Source organism: Vulpes lagopus, chromosome 13, assembly GCF_018345385.1.
Source record: "Vulpes lagopus strain Blue_001 chromosome 13, ASM1834538v1, whole genome shotgun sequence".
Taxonomy (NCBI): domain Eukaryota; kingdom Metazoa; phylum Chordata; class Mammalia; order Carnivora; family Canidae; genus Vulpes; species Vulpes lagopus.
In genome coordinates, this window is record NC_054836.1 from 23,157,118 (window position 1) to 23,176,578 (window position 19,461).

The 19,461-nt window shown below is 37.8% G+C and overlaps 1 long non-coding RNA gene across 1 annotated transcript in view; it reads right to left on the bottom strand.

Annotated features, from left to right (window-relative positions):
- Positions 1-19,461, bottom strand: part of LOC121474841 — a 103,130-nt gene that overhangs the window by 10,110 nt on the left and 73,559 nt on the right. The window lies entirely within an intron of this gene.

Here is a 19,461-nt window from a genome sequence, read left to right on the forward strand (position 1 = left end):
TGATTATTTTCAGATCCAGAAAAAAATAGCTTTCTTTACATTCATATTTGTTTTTTTTTAAAGATTTTATTTATTTATTCATGAAAGACACACACAGAGAGAGAGAGAGGCAGAGACAGAGGCAGAGGGAGAAGCAGGCTCCATGCAGGGAACCCCGACGTGGGACTCAATCCCAGGTCTCCAGGATCACACCCTGGACTGAAGGTGGCACTAAACCTCTGAGCCACCCGGGCTGCCCCTACATTCATATTTGAATGCAAGTTATTCATTCTTTGTGAGGCAAATATTTAAGTATATAGTTTGTGAAGTGCCACAAAAAATGAAATTTCCACTTATATGTCAATTTAAGGGAATAACTTTGAAAATGGAAAGATCACTAGTCCTGGCTTCACGGGACTGGAAAGATTTGGAAGAAATCACATGAATATCTAACTCTAGATAGATCCCCATCATCACAAAATTTAGCAAGGGCTAGTGTTCGCAACCTTTTTTTAACAAAAGCATTTTAGTTTTCTTAACCTTGTGTATGAATCAGTGTTACTATTTTAAAATTGGAAGAAATATTAGAAATCATCCAGCCAACTTCATTTACCCAAGAGAAACTTGAAGCCTAGAGAGGTTAAGTGACCTAACTCACCTGGTTAGTGATAAACATTTAATTCAATAGTGCCCATAATTATAAATTACAACAAAGCTGTATGTTCTGGTGGAAATAGTTTGGAGAGCCACCCTCCCCCCCCAAAAAAGGGAAAGAGTTTGGACCTCTGAGGCAAGCCAGACAGTCTGTAATGGCTCCCTCACTTACAAGCTGTGGGACTTTGGTCAGTTCCCTAACCTCTGGTTATCTTAGTTCCCACACTTGTTAAATAGTAATTGTATGCACCTTGCAGCGTTAAGTTTTAGACGGTTTTGTCAGATGTGTGACAGCATAAAGCTTGACACACCATAGGTGTTCTAAGAAAGGGAGCCGCTATAATTCTCATTACTTACCACACGTGCACATTAGTCTAACAAAATGCAAAATACATATTAACTGAACTGCTTAAAGAGTCATATAAAAAACAGCAACTTAACATTTATTGTTGGTCTCTCCTGCCCCATTATTTTTTTTTCCATAGTAAATACCTAACTATAGGAAAAATTTCTAAAATATGTCGGTTGACTCTCTGCAATTCCTTAGTTAAGAATTCCCTACGGGACACTTTCTTTTCTCTTATTATCAAGAATCATGGCCATTTTCCTTAATACAAATTATCATTAGAAAAAGTAGAGAATGTACAAATGCTTTTACTGAATCTTATTTTTAGCCCTAAAATATATTCAGGAAGTTGCATGTATTTTTCTCTGGCTTTCTTTAATGGCATTTGCATCTTTTCCTAAAAGCAGAATTAGAGCGGTAATTCTGACCAACTTATTATGGTTAAATTTTGATTGAACTTTTAATTGTACCACTGGGTATTAACAAAAGCACATTTCTTGTTAAAGTTCTGGAAATCCATAATAATTTGTTTTTTTAAGTAAACATTCACTGAACCAACACTTTTTTCCCCTTTTCAAAGGAAAATGACAAATTAGGAATAGTATGAAAAAAAAATCTTTTCTAATAGTCCCAGAATCCTAACGTCTTATAATTCTACAGGACAGATCAGAGTAGCAAAGAAATAATCTCATCCATGTTCTAAAACAGTGGTACATCAGATCTTACTCCTTTAACTATCATGATAACTGAGGGCAATGTTCATTTATTGATCATTTGTTATCAAGCAAAGAATGCTACTTTCAGTGATAATACATTGTCTTACTATGTCAATAGTAACATTCACATGAATAAGTATATTTGGTAGGTGACTGAAGGTGGCTTTTTTTTAAAACTATTTTATTTATTTATTCATGAGAGAAAGAGGCAGAGACAGGCAGAGGGTAGAAGCAGGCTCTCTGCACGGAGCCTGATGTGGGACTCAATCCCGGACCCTGGGATCAGGCCCTGAGCCAAAGGCAGACGCTCAACTGCTGAGCCACCCGGTGTCCCAGGATGTTGTCTTTTAAAGCCATTGAGAAGAGTTTGTGGAGATTATCTTTTGAACACTTGTGTCATCCTACTAAGGGCATGACTCAAATAGTATTGAAAAATCTGAAACTTTCAAAATAGGTCTGATTCCACTGATAGTACATTGTTCTGAAAGATGAAGTATTCTTATGTGTCAGGAAAACAACGCTTTATGCCGTATGGTTTGGTGCATCCATGTGGGTGAAAAAGACTCATTGATTGATGTGAAACTCTCTTACAGTCAATATAGCAGTATTTAGACATCATTAAATAAACTTTTTATGTTAGGGTAGCTTTAGATTTATAGAAAAGTTACAAAAATAGTGCAGGGTTCCTATACACCTCCTACTTAGTGTTTCTTTTGTTAACATCTCAAACTACTACAGAGCATTTGCTACAACTAATGAACCAATGTTAGTTCATTACTATTAACTAAAGTCCATACTCTATTCTGATTTCACGGTTTTCACATAATGTTCTTTCTTCCCTTCTAGCATCCCAGCTTGTAGAACACATTACATTTAGTCATCATGTCTCCTTAGGCTACTTTTGGCTGTAACAGTTTCTCAGACTTTTCTTGTTTTTTTGACCATGACATTTTTCTGGAGTGTACTAGTCAGGTATTTTGTAGAATATCCTTCAACTGGGGTTTATCTAATGTTTTCACATAGTTCGATTACAGGTTTTTAGAGGTAGATTACAAAGATGACATGCCCTTCAATGGTGGTATATCATATCAAGGGTACATGCTATCAACATGATATTCCTACTGATGTTATTAACCTTTATCACCTGGCCAAGGTAGTGTTTTTGCCAGACTTCTCCACTGTTAAGTAAATCCCTTCTCCACTTTTATACTCTACTTTTTGGAAGTAATTGATAAATCATAGCCCATATTCAAGCAGTAGGAAATTAAGCTCCACTTCTGTAAGAGGCAAGTAGCCACATAAATTATTTGGAATTCTTTCATATAAGAGATATGCCTCTTCTCTCCAATTTATTTATTTATTATTTTCTTATTTATATTGGGACTCAAAAATATTCCCTCTTTTTTTTTCAACACCTAAATCAGTGGTAGCCAAGAGATATATTTACACCTTTATAAAAATTAATAAAAGAAAATTTGGCACATTTTCCATGGTGCACATGAATACCATTTGTTGTTGGATATGAAAATATATTCTATGATTTTCTCAGAATTCATCTCCCTTCAGATATATTTCTCCTTAACTTGTCATAACTATAACTGTATGCACTGTAGACTTTCCCTGAGAGCTGCGAGTGTTGCATTGTAAGTGGAGTCCTCTTCAATACTTGGCCTTTTCCTACTTCTCATTCCCATAATGATTGCATCTTACACATAAATGTCATTCTTCAGCAAGTGATGTAGAGGCAAAATTAGAGTAATCATTTTCCTCTCTAAAGAACCAAGATAACTCATGATGCACAGAGCTCTTCTCTACAATAGATGACTTTTTTTAGTAATCGCAAAAACAAAGTTGCAGCTCCGTAAGTTTCTAAAGAAAGAAATGTTTCATTTTCAACCTTTAAGAAGTAGTTTTAAGAAAGAGTATAAGGAAAACTCAGTCTTCTTTTGGAGGGGGAGGTGCCCAAGAAACTCTTATTTTTACTTCTGATTAACCAGAACTGTGTGCTAAAACTTAAAGCGGATCTCCTCCAATTTCACTTGGGGAAAAAAAGTCAGTCAAAGCAAAAAGCATCTTATTTTGTCCTTGGAAGAAACCTGAATATAGTTCTTTGTCAAGAATTTGCCCAGTCCCAATTTTAACCCCTACCAAGGAAATAAATCCTTACAATCAAAGGTAAGGCAAAGGATAATTGCATCCAGAACAACCCATCAGTAGGCTAACCCTGAACCAGCCCCACAGACAGCTTTTTAGTTCCTACCCATGCCAGAGAGAGAGAGTCAGACAATAGACTGTTTCAGAGGTCAGTTGAGGAGACAGCCTCCCACTTAGGACTGCTGCCAGGGACGTACAATCCAGTGTCTGACATCTGGGTTCTGCAGCTGCCAAGTCTGCCCCTTGTGTGGCCACAGGTGTTGGCTATAATTCTGAGACACATGGGGAAGAAGGAACAGGGTAATGTCAGTTTTGCTGTACGTATGTGTGTTTATGTGTAGTTTTTTAATTTTGTTTTTCAAAAGGTACATAATTTGTTTCAAAATTAATGTATTTCGACATAATGGCAAGGAACATTTGGAAGGCTAATGAAGAAGCAGCTTTTGTTCATGAATAGGACCAAAACAAAGCCAAATCTTATACCTGTCGGGTACACCATACACTCATAAAGCTGTGTGTGCCATGTTTAGCTCAGTCATTTGAATAGGCCTTCTCAGGACCGAAAAGAAATAGAACGGATGCCAAGAAGCCAACAGGCAGTTGGTCTAAGATAAAACCTCAATACTTACCCTCTCCCAATAGCGATCCCCCGACCCATCCTTCTTTTGAATGTTCACACGAATTTGTGTTTATCAGTGTTTTTGAGCCTGGGACAGACTGCATCTAGTTTTCTATTTCACGCTATAGCAGTTGTAACCATCAGTTAACACCCTTAAAGACATAACACCAAGCTCTCCTCTTTTCAGAAGACTTAGCTCCTATTTTAGGGGCAAATCTAGAAGTTCCTACCTCAGGTAAGTATTTGAGGTTTCTAACCCTAAAGATATGGACAGTAAAAGAAATGAAGATGATTAATAGAAAGGAATGACACTGTTAAGAACTATAAAAAAACTGAGAGTCAAAGGCATTGAAAATATAGATAGGTGTATACCTCCATAATTAAATATACACTCCTCCCTTGTTTTGCGTACTTCATAGTTTGAAATTGAATTTAATGGAGAAAGAAGGAATCTTCAGATTTCATCTTCTCACCAAATGTCATCTAAGAAGAAATGCTTGAATCCTTAAGCCAGTGTTTCTCTATCTATTAAAATCAATATACCCCACAATTTTTGTTCACTGTAGCTCTTATATATTTTACCAGTAAGGAACATTTTTGAGAAGTTCTACTTTGTATTTTCTATTACAAAGACAGTAGGTAAATTGAATATATTTTCTCAAAGTATGGCCACAATCCCATTTCCCTTAAGAATCAATGCTTTGTTTTTGATGTTCTGTTGGACTTATGCTTGGCACATAAATCCTCGATCAGGCTTTGTTGAAAGAATGAGTGAACCAATGAAATAAATCATTAAATTATCTAGAAATGAGCCTTTCCAAAAGCAAAGGAATAGAATTTCAAGACGTTTATAGTTTTCTAGTCTTCAGTAAGTTCCCCCAATTTATCATGCTGTGTTTGTGCAGCTGAAAATAAGGCTTAGTTTACCAAGCCTCTACAAATTGTGCCTTTTGTCTGTTTTGGGTATTCTCCATGTTTTTCAGGTTGTGTTTTCCTTTTCCCATAATGACCATGTATATTCTCATGATGAGTAAGAACTGATTTTAGACAATACAGTATATTTTGGTGCTGTGGATTAACTCATTTGAGGTTTTATCTAGCTGCCAAGTTTCCCTTGTGTGTTCTTGGTTATTTTTGCATAATTTCTGCCCCAGAACTTATTAATCCTATATGACTGACCCCTGAAAAATGTCTTCACCTTTCATATGCTTTCCCTGAGCACATGTGAGTATTTCGAATGCACTTGGTTTAGATAAAGACATTTTTCAAGGATCCTTAGTATTTCCTTTATTTTTTTTTTATTTTTATTTATTTATGATAGTCAGAGAGAGGCAGAGACACAGGCAGAGGGAAAAGCAGGCTCCATGCACCGGGAGCCCGATGTGGGATTCGATCCCGGGTCTCCAGGATCGCGCCCTGGGCCAAAGGCAGGCGCCAAACCGCTGCGCCACCCAGGGATCCCTAGTATTTCCTTTAGAACTATTCTGTATCTCTGTCTTACATTTCCTACCCAACCAATTCTCTTTCCTCGTCATAGGAACATGTTTAGATCCTTTCCCTCTAACTCCAGCTGTGAACTCTTTTTTCATCTATTTGGAGTCAAGTTTTGTGAGCGGCCTATATTTGTATCTCCACTTCCTCACTTTCTATTTTCTCATTAGCCCTCTGTAACCTGGTTTCCCATCCCTGGTTAGAATCTCCACTGAACTGCTTCATATGGAGCCACCTCCAACCCACCAAGTGCCTTATGTCTGGGTCTTTCAGGCAGTCCTCACGATCGGTTCATTCTACTGTCCTGAAAGTGTCTTCACCCTTGCTTGCTGTGACACTTGCCTTTCTAGATTCCCCTCCATTTCTGTGACCATTCTACCTTATACCACTGGGGACTTCTTTTCCTCATTCCACCCTAAAATACTGGCTCTCTTCTGCTCCCTGTCTTCTCCCCACACCGTTATATTCATGCTTGTCTGCTATTGTTGACACTCAAACTGATCTCTAGCACTGAACTCTTAAGTTCTGCATCTATATATACAGTGTGTTAATCAGACATCTCTCTTGACGCTTCCTCTCGGCTTCTCTAGCAAGACCACGATAGCTGTTGTTGTTTGCATCTGCTGCTCTACATTCTTTCACATCCCTCATCTTCTGCTTCCATTCACCGTAGGGAATTCCTTCTTCACTCCATATGGTCTTGATGGGAAATAGCATACTTGTTACACTCCTGGACCCCAAGGGGCAGACACATATCCTACCCTGGTTCAGTCAGCATCCCTCTTACCGACTGATACTAATGTAAGCAGAGCGCAGCACCTCTCCTTGCTGGAGTCCTGACAGCCATCCTTCCCTTTGTGTTTCCAAGTCCTGACCTATCATCTGAAGCCCTGGGTGACCAAGCAGGAACTATAGGAGTCTATTCATTTTTCCTTCTTACTCAGTAGCTCCATATTCAATTGGTGATAAATCTTTGTGAATTATATGTCATAAAGACTTGTTTCTCCAATGTGTCTCTCTTCTCCATACCTACTGCTCCTACTTCAGTCTCTGTCTTCATCATTTCTCCCAACTGATCTCCCTGCATCCCCTACACGATAGCCAGAAAGAACTTGTTAAAAAATAGATTGAAAACCCTCAGTACCTCTCTGATATCCTCTTGAGAATTGAAGCACCTTAAGGCAAAAAGGGGCCCTCAATGGTCTCTCTAGCCTCACAGATCATGCCCTGTGTGCTCTTCCCTAGTGACCAGAACATGCCACACCTCCTTTACTGTCCTTATATTCTGTTCTCGGCTTGGAATGCCCTGACCTTCCCTCCTCCTCCTCCTCCTCCTCCTCCTTCTTTCTTCTTCTTTCTTCTTTCTTCTTTCTTCTTCTTCTTCTTCTTCTCCTTCTCCTTCTTCTTCTTCTCCTCCTTCTTCTTCTTCTCCTTCTTCTTCTTCTCCTTCTTCTTCTTCTCCTTCTTCTTCTTCTTCTCCTTCTTCTTCTCCTTCTTCTTCTTCTCCTTCTTCTTCTTCTCCTTCTTTCTTCTTCTTCTCCTTCTTTCTTCTTCTTCTCCTTCTTCTTCCTCCTTCTTCTTTCTTCTTCTTCTTGTTGTTTTATCTTTGTTTTCCCAGTCATAAAATATTTATTAAGGCATACTTCAGGGAATATAGCAAATACAAAATGTAGGATAAATCTGATATGAAATAATTTCAATCCTCTCAAAGTCAACACAGCCTTCAATGCTCTGCAGATGTAAAACCACCAGTGAGACTCACTGAAAGCAGTTTGACTTCTCCAGAAGAGGCTTTTCATGAACATTCACAACTCGAGCATCTGAAAACCTCTTTTAAGTGCAAAACCACATTACACTTACACAGCAGTCATGCATTCATATTGTTCTCATTAGTCATTACTAGTCAACTTGCCTAAAACACTGGGGAAAAAAAGCACAATGGAGGCTCACAAAAATATGCTTATAAATGAACCTGTCCTTGCAAAACACACACTGTAGCGGAAGAAGAGACATTAAAAAAAGTAGTTTGCATGCTGCAGGAGTTGTGTTCATTTAAACAATCTCCAGTGAACCAATCTGTGACTAAATTATTTTACAGGGTTTCATTCAAGTATCATCTCCTCTGGGAAACCTTTCCTATTCCTCCTAAGCTGGATTGGATGTCCTTCCACATTCCTTTTCCATCTTGTGGTCTCCTCTTTCAAGGTTCTAGACCCACGGTACACATTGTTTGTCTACTACATAACTCTGTGAATGGATCCTAACCTGTATTTCCATGCTTAACATGATGCCTGACACATAGCATGTGCTTAGTATAAGTTGGTTGAACGGGCAAATCATTGAATCACCACTGATTTGAGAAAACATATAAGGTTCTTATCCCATCTACATTAGATTTTGCCCTTGAGTCAGTGTTGGAAGCCTTTAGGTAACCTTTTAGACATTCACATGCCATTTCCTTAATGTTCTCAAATTTGTATCCTAAATAATAGCTTCTTAAATTTTTTGAAAGTAGTTGTGTACCTTTTGTTTGGTTAGCTGTATCAATAACAATACAATAAAACTATTTTGTATTTATCATAATCTTTTACACAGTGTTAGGTTAACCCTTTAAATTTGGGGGGGTATAAGTGACTATGACTGTTGTAACTTGGGTTTTATTTTTTGGCTTTCTTTACACAGAAGGAACTTTCTTCTGCCTTCTATTAAATCAACATTGATTAACGCTAATTAAATTATATGGCTCTTTTTCAATCATGGATTTGTGTAGAATTAAACATATAACATAAAAATTGAATGCCTGATGTTTTAATGGGCTGTGGCATTTTGTTTTCATGTAACCTAACCTTACTGAAAGATTCGAAAATATTAATCCTTTTGACAGTGGTCCACATTCTTGAAGAACAGCTCATTTTACTTTTGAGAAAAAACAATTATCTGAGGAAAGAAGACTATCATGTTGATTTTTCATGCAACCAAAGTAGGTTCTAAAATATTCTTTAACCTTCCATTTATTTGGTAGCCAGTTTACTGCATGAATTCAACTTTTTAATTTCTGCAATGAATTAGAATGATTTTGTACATTAGTCAATTGAATTTCCAGCCAGTATGGTCATGTTAGTAATTGCAACCTCTAAACTTCCCCATAGATACAAAGATGCAGTTTTATATCATTTTCAAAAAACAGGGAATGCATTAGTAGCCAGCCTCTTAAAATTTTCATTTAGTCTATAAAAAGAAAAATAAATCCCTGTTATGTTGTCTAACAAAATTCTGCGTTTCTGTTGTCTAAATCACAACTTACAAATATTTTATAACATCAAGAAGTAACAAAATATTTCATTAGATAGCTTCTTAGCAAAAACAGTCTCTAGAACTAAACTCAAATGAAAGTTCTTAACCTTTATTACCTTCTCATTCTTGATTAAAACATCTTGTTAAATGAGTATCAGGGGTCATTTCTTTCCCCGCTCCAACTGAAAAAACCTATTTGCTGAAACTATCTCTACACATTTTAGGTTTACCACCCTATGATTTTAAGTGACTCTAAAGTTTCTACACTTGGCAATGTACACTTATCAGAAAGGGACTGTAGGAATAAAGCTCTCAGTAAGCAAAGCAGTTGTCTCTTGGGTGTGGGTTATTTCCATTCGGGCTTTTCTAGTGTTCATGGAGATACACTTGAGGCATTATTTCTTCTTTCATGTTGATTGTGATAAGAGCCTCATTTCCCAGTGCAATCTATCACTACCCTGCAGGTCAGAGACCACTGGGCTTGCTGCTTTTGTTGTGCCAGGGACAGCAGATGCGATATCCTTCGGCCTGGGTGTGCTTTGTTACGCTTGTTAAGTACAAAATGCCAGAAATGTACCCAGTGCTTGACAAAACATAAAACACAGAAGACAAGGGCTCTATCCTTACCACCTTTCATTCCAGAATATAAAATAGCAGGTAGCAGTAACAGAATCAGGTTGGCTACCAAAGACAGGCTTGATTATCATGAAATGCCAGGTAAGTGAGCCAATTTATTTTTTTTTTAATTTTTATTTATTTATGATAGTCACAGAGAGAGAGAGAGAGACGCAGAGACACAGGCAGAGGGAGAAGCAGGCTCCATGCACCGGGAGCCCGATGTGGGATTCGATCCCGGGTCTCCAGGATCGCGCCCTGGGCCAAAGGCAGGCACCAAACCACTGCGCCACCCAGGGATCCCTAAGTGAGCCAATTTAAATGAAAATTATGTAAAGAGGTGAATGGGAGGGCATGTGGTAGTTATTTAGAGGAACCCAAGAACATTTTTTGAGAGCTAGTTTACTATTTTGAAAAACTAATACGTATTTACCTTGCTATAGTATGTGCTATGAAATACATGATATTAAAAGACTGGGTGAGGTGAGAGGTGGAACAGAAAGAGAATCTACGGCACCTAGAAATGAAGCCATATTCTCCTGTGACTAGCCTGGAAATAATGAGCTACTTAGTACTTGTGTCATTCCTGGCACCTCTCTCACTATTAAACCTCATTTCCCATGAGTATCTAGTAGGCCAACTTCTACTGCCTACTCAGCCTCCTGCCTCCTTTCTAGTGCCATGGCACTCCTCTACTCATGCTATTTCTCTTTCTCGCACTCTTCTGTTCTGCCTATACACATTCTCTCTACTGCTCAGTGGAGTTCGATGTGTAGCTCCTTCATGAACATTCCCCAAATGAGATCATCTCAGAACCCCAAATGCATTTTTATTTTCTTGTGGGTTCTTACCCTTGTTTTCTGAGGAGACTATGGGTAGATAAGTGAATCTTAATATTCTAAAATCATTAGATACATCAGGGCAAACTGATAATTATATTTATTATAAAATCCATTTTACACAGCAAGTTCTCCATAAATACCTGACTTCCAAACATTGTTCCAGTTATTGATCTTAAGTGATTGACCATCCATACCTGTCTCAAGATCTTCAACACCAAAGTAAGATATGCTGTCACCACTGTCATCAGAGATTTATTACCCTTTCTTCCTCCTTCACTTCTTTTCTACTTGCTGTTTTCATGTGTTCTTCAGTATACAAATCCTCCCCTTACCAGATCTTCTCCCCCAAAAAGCTGACTTGCTATCCTCCTCTGCTGGGACATACCTCTCACCTCTATATTCGACCTTGCCCTATTACTTAGAGGGAAGAGTTTGTTTTTCCCACTTTTCTAAAAATGGGACTCTTCTTGTTACCAGCCATGAGAGTTACTAGATGGAGCTGTTGTTTTGCACCTCTGTGAATGAAACCTTTAGTGCAAAGGATGAAAGTCAACAATATTCATGAATTGGTTTAATGGGCAGTCCGGGTGGCTCAGCAGTTTAGCACCGCCTTCAGCCGAGCACATGATCCTGGGGTCCCGGGATCAAGTTCCACATTAGGTTTCCTGTGAAGAGCCTGCTTCTCCCTCTGCCTGTGTCTCTGCCTCTCTCTCTCTCTCTCTCTCTCTCTCTCTCATGAATAAATAAATAAAATCTTAAAAAATAATAAAAAGTATTTGGAGGATGGGGGACTTCATAAGACATGTGTCTGATTCATTGATAAGTTAGACAACACATCCCAGTCCTAGAGAAATTTTTGAAGCTCATGATTGATTTCAGAACTGTTTCATCATCATCAGAAATGTTTATTAAGCACCTCCTTTTCTTCTTCATTATTTGCAACAATTTAATCATATATCACTTTAGCTTAGAATTGAAGAATAGTATTTCTCCCACTTGAGGTGCTTAATACATTCTGAACAGATCGATAGAGGGATGGAAGGATGAATGGTTAAGTGAAAATGTCCATCATACCTGCTGATAGTCAGTGACTGACCAATGAGAGTACTGTTTGCTTTGAATTGTACAGTAGATCCTGATCATAGTTTTAACAACCAGTCCACCCACATACTACTACATTCCTCCTTGTAACAAAAGACCATTGACAGGGTGAATGTGATGAGATGCTATTCAGTGTGAGCAGTAATAATTTTAACTTACATTTGCTGAATTCTTCTTAAATACTAAGCACTCTTCTGAGTACCTTACTTTTTAATTTTATTTTACCTTTTAAAACTCTACTATTGCCAAAAGGTAGAAACAACTCAAATGTCCAGCAACAGAGGAATGGATAAACAAAATATAGATGCAATGGAATATCATTCAACCATAAAGAGGAATCAAGTTCTGATACATTTTGCAATGAAGATGAACCTTGAAAACATACTAAGTGAAATAAGCCAGACACAAAGGACAAATATTATATTATTCCATTTGTATGAAATATGTATAACAGGCAAATTCAGAGAGATAGCAAGTAGATTAGAAATAACCAGGGACTTTGGGGGTGGAGGAGAAGAGATGGCAGTTATTGTTTAATGAATACAATATTTCTACTTGAGGTGATAAAAATTTTTGGAAATAATGGTAATGGTCACATGGTTAATTGGTACCACTGAATGGTTTAACCATCCTTAAAAATGGTTAGTGGCAAATTTTATTTATGCATTTTTCCATACTAAGAAATTGTGGAAAAACCCTATTATTAACCTAATTTGAAATGTAACTATATCAGGAATATTTAAACAAATAGAAGTTATATATTCTAACATAACAAGAAGTATAGGAGGGTTATATGGCATTGATTCATGGTCTCAACACTATCCAGGCTATTCTTTCAGCTTTCCCTAATGATAGCAACATGGCTGCAGAACTCTACATACTGCTTTTATGTTCAAGATAGATGAAGAAGGGGATGACAATAGTCTAATCTTTTTCTTGTATCAGTAGAAAACAAAAGCTTTTCTCATGCCCCCAGTAAATTTCCACCTATATCTTACTGGGCAGAACTGTGTCTCAGGCTATCTCTAGCAACAAAGCACAGGAAACTGTCAAAAGAGGCTTTCCAGATTCTACCAGGGAGGCAGCAAGGAGATGGGTTGGAAATATCTGTTAAGGAATGAATGTTATATGGCACAATGACAAAAATGAGGAGCAGAAAGTTTTTCTTTTTTTTAATTTTTATTTTTTATTTTACGATAGTCACAGAGAGAGAGAGAGAGAGGCAGAGACATAGGCAGAGGGAGAAGCAGGCTCCATGCACCGGGAGCCCGATGTGGGATTCAATCCTGGGTCTCCAGGATAGCGCCCTGGGCCAAAGGCAGGCGGCCAAACCGCTGCGCCACCCACGGATCCCAAGGAGCAGAAAGTTTAAATCAGAGTTTCTCAACCTGGCAGTTGACATTTTAGACTGGATAATTCTTTGTTGTAAGGGGCTGTCCCATGTCTTGTAGGATATTTAGCAGCATCACTGGTTTCTACGCACTGGTTTCTAGATGCCAGTAGTTCCCTCCCCCCAGACCCAGTTGTGATGATCAAAAATGTCTCTAGACATCGCCAAATGTCTTGGGGGAGAGAGAGCCCAAAATTGCCACCAGTTGAGAACTTCTGGGTTAGGTGATTGGCCAAAGTCTCATTGCTGAAAGATGGTGGAGCTGAGGTTTGAACCCAGGACACCTGAATTTAGAGCCTTTCCTCTTGAGGCCATTCTTCTGACCAGCCTATGCAGTTGAGCAAATGGCCTTGGATCAAATGAATTAACTTGCCAAAGACCGAGTTAATGAGACACCCATGAATTTCTATGCTGACTATCGACATGCTTTTTCTGAACACTTGTCATTTGGCCACAACCCTAAAGTTACAGTTACAATTTAGAAGTAATAGCAGGTATATGATGGAGAAGCAGGGATCAAGTAGCTATCCGAAACATTCTAAACAGGGCACTTTGGTTCTTAGGAAAGCAAAAATGTCTTGGATATTTAAATGGTTTGTGGCCCCCTAAAACTCTGCCCTACCCAACAGATCTTATCTCTGTATTTAATTTCTCTATAAGGGAGTATTTACTTGTTTTCTCTTTGAGGGAGCATAATGGAAAAACATGTTAAGAAACACTGCTATAGCCTAAGGAACTAGGTGGAGCAAAGAGTATGTTCTAGAAAAGATGAGAAATACTATTACCAAAAATGAGATGGTGTAGAAGATCTAGAATGTGAATGGTGAATGGATTTTAGGAATCCTGTTGGGTGTTTTCATTAGATGCATCCCTTTAGCTACTGTTCCAGTCATCCCAATTAATTCACTTTCATCCCAGTTAATTCACTTTCATGTCTCTCTCTTCATGAATATAATAAACTTTTATATTTATCTCTTTTTATCATCACATTAGTTTCATTGGGATATGCCTTTCCAACAAATGAATTCCCCCCTCTTCTTCATGTCTTCATTATTCAAAGAGGCATCTCTCTAATGTTTTTAGGAATAAAAGTGTCTAGAAATACACTCATGGTATTAAAATTTCTTTGAGTCATCAGCTAATTATTCACACCATAGAATAATAGGTGAGTATAGGGAAGCAAACAAGCTTAAAAGCCTAAAATTCAATAGATCTAGGTTTGATCCCTTGACCTTGAACAAATTATAGAATCTCATTGAATCTTCATTTTCTTCTCTGTGGAATGGGCATAATGTTTACTTCACAGTGTTGAGATGAGAATTAAAGGAGGTATTACATGTCAGCTGCTTGGCAGAGAGTCCAATGTATAGTCAGTGGCCAGTATGTGGCAACTCCTGGAATAGCATCTATAAATAATATTTAATAAATCCATTTTTTGCTAATAGAAAAAAAGGATAGCAGTAAAAGAAAGGACTGGCTCAAATCAAAGGGATAGAAAAGGTTCCTCTTCAACCAGTGTTTGGCTCAGGACAGGAAGGCAGGATTGACCTTATATGTTCTGAACCAAACCGTGGTTCTTTTCTAGCACAAAGACAAGTTGCCTAAAGTTCATCTAGGAGAAAGGCAACAGTGGGCTCTATTTCCCTGATATTCCTTCCCAGAGCTGATGCTGTTCAGTGCTTAGTAACCAACCACTTATCAACACCCTTCTTTAACAGATTTGTAATATGGCACTTGTCTCTCTCTCCTCATGACATTGTAAAGACCACAGCCATTCATTCATTTATTCCTATTCCATGTAAGGCAGAAGGCGGCACAGTCCTTATCCACACAGAGCTACATTTGACCCAATGCCAGAAGAGCTTTCTTATTTCAAACCCTTTGCTTAATGCTAAATACCCAGTACACACTCAAAAAATAACAATGGTTTATCTGTTGCTTTGTTATGCTCCAAAAAATATAAATTTAAAAATGCACCATAACAATGTAATGTGTTGACCTTAGGAAAGTGGGTGTTCATTGTTGCTTATCTGAAGTGGGTGGTTTGTATGGACTAGCTATCCTCCTGGATACACAATTTAGTTGTCTATTGATTTGGGATAATAACGTGTTCAGAGTATACTTGCTTTTTATGATGGATCAGATAGAGGTAGAAACTAGATGACTTTTGAAAGTAACTGTTGTTTCTACTTTTTAAATCTCTTATGTGAAAATAACTTTACTATTTAATTGAAACTTCTTCTGTGAGTTACTAAAGCTGTAGATGGAGTTTTGGAGAAGGGATATGTAATTATTTTCCAAACCCTACTTTTGACACCTTTTCCAAGCTGTTAAAATAGATGTGAGCTATTAACATTAAGGAGATACAAGAAAATATTCCACAGCTTTATTTTATATTTATGACTTCATCTGGCTGTAAAGCAAATGGCTCATGGAATATTGTAACAGTCACTTTTATATTGAGAGTCCTGGTTTAAAATCACTATAGCAGGTACTACCAATGACTTTATTTGCTAGGAAAGCACATATTCCAGGCTAAATTTTGGCCTAGGGAACTGCTATTAACTCCAATACATGAAGAGTCACAGGATAATCTTACAAAATGTTTACAGCTAAGCACTGTTTTTTGTGTTCTCTGGGACTATACCAGATTCCTTAAACAACCCCTTCTCACATAGAAGTTGCATTTGGCCTGAAATTGCTACTAGTCCCAGCTGTTTGACTTAGAAATCTTACTTTTAGCCAAAAATTAAATATAAAAAAACAAAAATTATGTATATAGACTCATCTCTTCTGAAACATAATTTTCCTTCAAATCAACAAATTCACTTCTTCTCCCATTCCCTCATAGCATTAATTTTATTATATATCAGATCTTTTTTTTTTTTTAATTGCAGGAATGAAATTGTCTAACTATAAAGTTGAAAGCACAAAACTCATGAAATGCTAGGGCTAAAGTTCTTCCAACACCAGTAAATCCTCCTTATGGCCCTTTCTGCATACTCCAGTGCTCATTTAATAACCCAGCTAGACATCCTCCATCCTTTATAGGAAAACATTAATTTTTGGTTTCCTGGCTTTGACATGATTATGTCAAGTGTTTCTTCTACTTGGGAATTTCTGGTTCATTTTTTTTTTTTTCTTTCTACCTTATCCCATTTATTCTAAGGCAGGATGGGTTTGGAGAGAATTTATATTGAAGAATATACAGCCCCAAACTGAAATACCATGGGATTCAAGGTAGGTTTTTTTTTTAGATCCAGGAAGATGCTGTTTGTCTAAATTTATCCATCCCTTTTGATTTCTTAGGTATGGTAAGGAATTCTCATATCTCTGCTATTGGCTTTGTGATCCAGTGAATGAACAGAGATGCTCAGAAAATGTCTCTTAAATGAATCTAATAATAGGAGCGCCTGGGTAGCTCACTTTGGTTAAGCATCTGCCTTCTGCTCAAGTCATGATCCCAGGGTACTGGGATCGAGCCCCACATCGGGCTTCCTGCTCAGTGGGGAGCCTGCTTCTCCCTCTTCCTCTACCTGCTGCTCCCCTTGCTTGTGTTCTGTGTCAAATAGATAAATAAAATATTTTTTTAATGAATGTAGTAACAAATATTCTATAGAGTGTGTATTTTATCCCCATATCTCACCTCATTTGACATACCATACCAATTTGATTTCTGCCTGGTGGATAGTGCCTGGGCAATGTATCATTCTGGTTATGACTTCCAGTATGCATGGGATCAACCAAGCCAGAGAGGAATTATTATTTTCTTCTATAAAACAGAACTTTATTGTAGCACATTAGTATAAATATAAAAGGAACATTCTATTTAGCGGGCCACCTGGGTGACTCAGTCAGTTAAGCAGCCATGTCTTGATTTTGGCTCAGGTCATGATCTCAGGATCCTGGCTTGAGTCCCAAATTGGGCTCTGTGATCAGCAGAGAGTCTGCTTGAGATTCTCTCTCTCCCTCTCCCTCTGCCCCTTCCCTCACATGTGCATGTATGCTCTCTCTTTAAAATAAATAATCTTTTTTAAAAAAGGAATATTCTATTTAATCAAAAATCACATAATAAAGCCTACACTCTACATTTTAAACACACATTTGGAAAAAAAGAAAGTCACATGTAGTTGTTAAGGCTAAAGAAATACAGTTGACCCTTGAGCAACACAAATTTGAACTGTGCAAATCCAATTAACGTGGAATTTTTTTTTCGTGGAATTTTTTTGTATACAGTACTGTAAATGTATTTTCTCTTCCTTATGATTTTCTTACAACATTTTCTTTTCTCTAGCTTACTTTATTGTAAGGATAACAGTCTATATTACATATATAAAATATAAGTTAATTGACCATTTAGGTTATCAGTAAGGCTTCAAGTCAACTTAACTATTAGCAGTTAAGTTTGGCAGGGCATCAGAAGTTATACCTGGATTTTCAATGGTGTGGGGTTGGGCACCCACCCTTAGCCCCCACGATAGTTCCAAAGTCAACAGTACATGCATCTCGGTTACCTCACTAACGTTAGTTGTTCAGTCACTGTGATTCAAATTCAGTATCTTCCTGGACTTTAGTAGATTCCAACCTAAGCCTTCCAGGACTTGTCCATCTGCATTTCTTTGAGGAGTTTTCTAAAAAGCCTTACATCTCTCCCTAAAAACAATGATCTTCACCTGCTGGTTCTCAGTTTAAAAGGAAGAAGAATTTTATTTTTCACTCCAAGAATAAAGATCTATTTGCTCTCCTAAACTGCTACTTTCTCCTCTAACCTAAAACACACAGAAAAAGTTCAAAGAAAAAGGTGATACTACTAAACCTCATCAAAAAGAAATTTCACTGCCACTTCTCAGATCTCCACTTCTCTGTATCTACTCTGGCTTCAGTCTGCCTTATTTTTAAGACAAATCTCTTTCCTCAAAACCCCTTAAAAAAAAAAACTTGCTCATAGACAACATTACAATGTATTTAAGTAGAAATAGGAGATTGTTTTCCATTTGTTACTGTCATGTTTACAGAGCATTTTATCTGCCACAGTTATTTAACAGCTTATTAAACTTATCCTAAACATAGCTCCTTGTAAGGACATTAAGAACCTATCCTGGTAGCTCCTTCTGAGGAAATGACAGCAAAATTCCCCAAAATGCTGCCTGCTTGGAAATTCATCTAAAAGTTTTGTGCTGAGGAAGTGACATCGAGTGTTTGGCAGCTTTGAATGTGTTCCTCTCAAGAGGCTGCCCATGTGCAGAGTTGGCAGGAAGGGACCTGGACAGGCATCAGAAGCTCCTCTAGCCACTCAGAATTAGAGGTCTTGATGGGTAAGGGAGCAGTGAGAAGAGGAAAAGGGAACGGGTTGATTTCATGCTCTTCTGGCTTGCCTCTTGTCTCTAGGTACAGCCCAGAGATGCTCTGGCAGGAGTGGGAGCAGCTTATTAAGAAAGGCCTTTGTCCTTGCCATTCAGATTTGGGTGACAGACGCAAAATAGGCAGGACTTCAGGCAGGTTCAGAATAATCTTAATATTCTGAAACTTATTTTTGATTAGCACACTTGAGGTTTTATTTATTTTTTTAATATTTTATTTATTTATTCATAGAGACACAGAGAGAGATAGAGGCAGAGACACAGGCAGAGGGAGAAGCAAGCTCCACGCAGGGAGCCCGATGTGGGACTCGATTCCGGGTCTCCGGGATCACACCCTAGACTGAAGGCTAAACTGCTGAGCCACCTGGGCTGCCCCACACTTGAGGTTTTAATTGTTTGGAATTTTTTAGACAGAAATAGGTGGATTTTCATTCATCCTATGAGTGTTTTGAGGAAGCCTTCATCCCCTCCTCACAATAAAACACTTAACTTTCATTTTAATACGTAATAGTATTTAATTTCATTTTTTTCTTTTAAAGAAAGATCATCATTAGGAATGTCCACAAGGAAATCATGGGAAATAACAAAATCTTTCAAAATCTGTTTTTATGTGCTGTTAGAAATAATCATGTGAAAATTTTTTTAACTCAATCATCCTGGAAAAAATTTGTGGCTAAGGATGATGTGGAAAACTTCAACATTAAAAATAATATGCTAAGTAATCCAAAAGGGAAATTAATTTTCACTTCGAAGGTGTTCACTAGCACAAACATTAAAATAATGAGTGAACTGGGTCTCCTGAGAAAATGCCAACTGTTGCTGCTTCCCACCGGGCTCTAGGTGTAACAAGCTTCTCTCACTGGCCTAACTTCTGACTCTGTGTCAGGAGACTTACGAAGG